This window comes from Chlorocebus sabaeus, chromosome 9 (assembly GCF_047675955.1).
Source record: "Chlorocebus sabaeus isolate Y175 chromosome 9, mChlSab1.0.hap1, whole genome shotgun sequence".
Taxonomy (NCBI): domain Eukaryota; kingdom Metazoa; phylum Chordata; class Mammalia; order Primates; family Cercopithecidae; genus Chlorocebus; species Chlorocebus sabaeus.
The window spans coordinates 89,904,113-89,908,252 of record NC_132912.1 but is presented as its reverse complement, the minus strand read 5'-3'; positions in this window follow the sequence as shown (position 1 = coordinate 89,908,252).

Sequence of the window (4,140 nt, the reverse complement as noted above, 5' to 3'; positions counted from 1 at the left end):
AGGAGGCATTCATTCATGTACAGGTCGTTAAAGATTCTCATCCAGTCATGCTAAACCTAAACCAAAGGGATTTTCATTTTAGAAAATGTGAGAACTCTCCATGGACTATATTAAAGTATAAGAATTATTCATTAGCACTTGATAAAAGCATCTATATTAAAAATGTAATTATGAAACAATTATATTTAATAATTGGGTGAATTTAACATGTATTTCTTGTTTACTTCTCACAATGACCTTAAGAGATGGTTACTATTATTAGGCCCATTTTACAGATGAAAGAATGGATGCGAAGAGAAATTAAGTGAGTTTCTCAAATTAGGGTAGTGCTGGGATTTAGCTCAAGAAATCTTAATCCAGAATCCATACTCAAAAACCACAATTCTTTATTGCCTCCTTGACAAGGGAATAACTTAAAATTCAGCTCCCCTCCTCTGAACATGGGCACCCACTTTTGTTGCATGACAAACTATCTCTATCAGGAGGTAGCAGAATAATACATTTCATAATTTGATCAAGTCTTTCACATGTCCTATTATGTCAAAACTTCAGACACAGTGCATAGGTTGAAAGATGAGGTAGTATGCCGTGGTTTCCACTTGTGCATCCATGGTCAAGCATGCGATGCAGGAGCCATTTCTCCTACTCTTCTCTTATGCAGAATAAAACCCCAAAACTCTTTTGCTTTTACTTTTTCACCTTTCCAGTTGTTTTTGGTTCTGCCATGACTCTTGAGTGATAATGCAGCATTTTTAGGGGAAATAAGAAATTGACTCCTCTCCCCTATGCATTCATTCAATGCTGAGTATCTTGGGGAAAATCCATGTTCATGAGATTCATGTTTATGTGTTTATTCTTCCAAACTTTAGCCTCAGCCTTCATTCTAATAATCTTAGGCCTGAAGTTTATACTAAAGACTCAAACTCCATGTATATTCTTCTTCCCTTCCTAATCAGTTTGTTTTCTCATTTCTTTTTGTAGGTAATGGCTCCATATTCTCTCATAAGCTCAAAAAATTGGAGTGATATTTAGTTGCCCCTCCCCTTCACCCCCCCCCCAACATGAAACAAGTGCCAAATCATACTGACACACTTTGCCAACACTTCTCAAAGTATTCTTCCTTTTCATTTCCACTTCCATTTCCAAATGCCGTCCTGGCTCTGCTTCCCACCTAAATGACATCTCACCTCTTAAACAGCTGAGTTTCTTCAGTCCAAGAGTGGCCATTAGGTTTCAGCTGGTTTTTCAGTTCCACCCCTTCCTCCACCATTAGAACACTACGCTGAGAAGAATTTGGAGGATCTGTTTGGGCTTCTCAGAAATAAGTCCCTCAATCGATTCATCGTGCCTGCCATGGGCAGGGATAGGGAAGAAGCATCCTCTCTTAGCCTTGCCCTGCTCTACTCACCCACTTCTGCCAGATGAAAATTGACAAAATGCAGCTCTATTTGTACTGTCCTGCTTAAAAATATTCAGGGACTCTTAACTGCCTTCACGAAGATTAAATCCCTTCGCCTGGCATTTAAGCACCTCCAGGCTCTGTCTGTAACTTATTTCAGGTGCAATCTTCATGGCTCCTCTACAAGGTCCTTCATTAGTACATCTCAGACTCAGCCGCACAGTAGACCATGGGGCGAGAGAGGGTGGCATTATAGTCCGAGAGGTGGCAATTATGCATAACTCCATAGCCTGTCTTAACTCTGGCATAATCAGGGTATGAATGTGGGAGAGTTACGTATGAATATCATCTTTCAGGAGGTTAATGCAGAATAAGATTGAGAACTGCTGCCCTCAGCTTAGCCAAGCCACAATGCTTGCTATTCCATATAGCAAGCAAGGTTTTCCCTCTTGCACTTTGGTGGATGCTCATCTTTTGGCTCACCTCTATAACCCTGCCTGGCAAAATCCTTTTTGTCCTTCAAAGTTCAGTTTGAATTCTACATTTTAATGACAACAACTGTAATTTTTCCAGCTAGATAAGGTATATCTTCTTTATGAGTCCCCAGAGCATTTTATTTAGGATGCTATGATTAAGCTTGCATTGTATTTATTTTGCAATTATTGTTTTGTATTGACAAGGCAAAATCATCTGTGTGTGTGTGTGTGTTTTTTTTTTTTTTTTTTTTTAACAAGAAAGCCATAAAAAAAAAAAAACAAAAAAAAAAAACCCAAGACTCTCTATTTTACTGGGTTGCATACATGGTAGGTCCTGTATGATCTGACTTCTGACCACACTTGTCATACCTTCCCTCAAACCTCTTTGCCTTCTCTGCTCCGGCCATCCTAAACAACTTGGAATGTCCCAAACTCCATGTTCTGTCTCAATTATCTTCAGGCCTTGCACATGTCATGCCTTCTTATCAGGTGATACGTTACCAAAATAACCACTGTCCTTCACCCACCCCTGTGACCACACCTTTCAGTGTGACTTCCCATCACTAGGTGGAGACCATTTCCCCTCCCCTTAAATCTGGGCTGGTTCTGGGACTTGCTTGTTTTGGTAACAGAATGCAGAGGAAGTTCATTGTGCCAGTTCTGAGCCTCAGCATCAAAAGTCTTGCATGTTTTCACTCATTCTCTTGGAAGCTTGTCCAGCTGCCATGTGAACAAACCTGGGCTAGCCTGCTGGAGAATGAGAGATGATGTGGAGGAGAGACAAGTGGTCCAAGCTGAGGCCATCCCAAACCCCAGCCCCCACACAACCCCCAGCCAACCCAGCAGTTCTCTGTTGTTTGATGGATCAGAAAGTCTCAAGTCAGAGCTATCTAGCTGGGCCCAGCCCAAATTGCTAATGCACAAGATTATGAGCTAAACACGTTGTTATTTTAAACTATTATGTTTTGGGGTGGTTTGTTGTGCAGCCAGGGTTGCACTAAGTTAACAGCTACCTTTCTGATCTCCACCTGTCAAAGCTATTTCTGATCCTCTTCAAGTCTGGGTTAGGGTTTCCTCTTACATACCCCAGAGGTATGCATAGTTCAATATTGTAATTACTTGGACATCATCTCTATTTTGACATTTGATTGTAATATTTTTAGGGCAGGAACTTCTTCTTATGAATTGTATCCTTTAGTTCTAGCACAGTGTGTGGTACTCCAGAGATTCTCAGAAAGTATTTGTGAATGAAGGAAAGAATGGATTAAATCAGAGGTTGCAACTTGTGGACGGCCTATCTTCAGTTTTGCCAGCATAGTGTTGACCTGAAGAGTGATAAACATGTTTGGGTTTCTGTTTTAATTGTTCGCTTCCATTTGAAAATCAAGAAATTTGAGATAAACACCTGTATGATTGACTTCTCATTAAAAGCAATGGGAGGATCCATCAACATTGGGCCTGCATTTTCTCATGGCACCAATGAGTAGTGGCTGTTCCCTTTAGATGGGGCACATACTTTCTGACTGTGACAGTCCTGCAGGGTTTCCTATTGTCTCTTCCACACCCATTGTTATTGATCATTACATCTATGCTCTTCTCTTGCAGACATCTGCAAGTTTCCTTCACATACTTACCTGCTGTAAAGTACTCAGCACTTAGGAGAGCCCTTGATAAATATGCTCACTTATTTACTTCTACCTTAAATATGAGTGTGATGTAGGCAGTCTCCCTCCTGGGCACAATTTTAAGCATTGCTTATGGTCTCACTTTCCTCTTCTACAAATTAGGTTTGTTTTCTCTCCCTCCAAAGGGCTTTCAAGGATAATTCAGCTTATAACCTGCCTAAACTCTTTTCTTCCTTTGTCATGTAATTCAGTTTTATTAGGGCAGCAATTGTGCTTTGGTTAGAAGCATTCACACCCAGCCATGCTGGCAGGCCTGAAAGATGTCATGCCAGCTTTCCTTTTCATTTTGTTTTAATTTTATTTAATTTTATTTTTTTAACTTAGAGATGGGGTCTCACTCTGTTGTCAGGGCTGGAGTGCAGTGCCACTATCATAGCTCACTGAAATCTCAAACTCCTCAGCCTCCCAAGTACCTGTGACTATAAGCACATGCCACCATGCCCAGATAATTTTTGTATTTTTCGTAAAGACAGTATCTTGCTATGTGGCCTAGGCTGGTCTTGAACTTGAACTCCCGGGCTCAAGCGCTTCTTTTGCCTCGGCCTCCCAAAGCACTGGGATTACAGATACAAGCCACCTC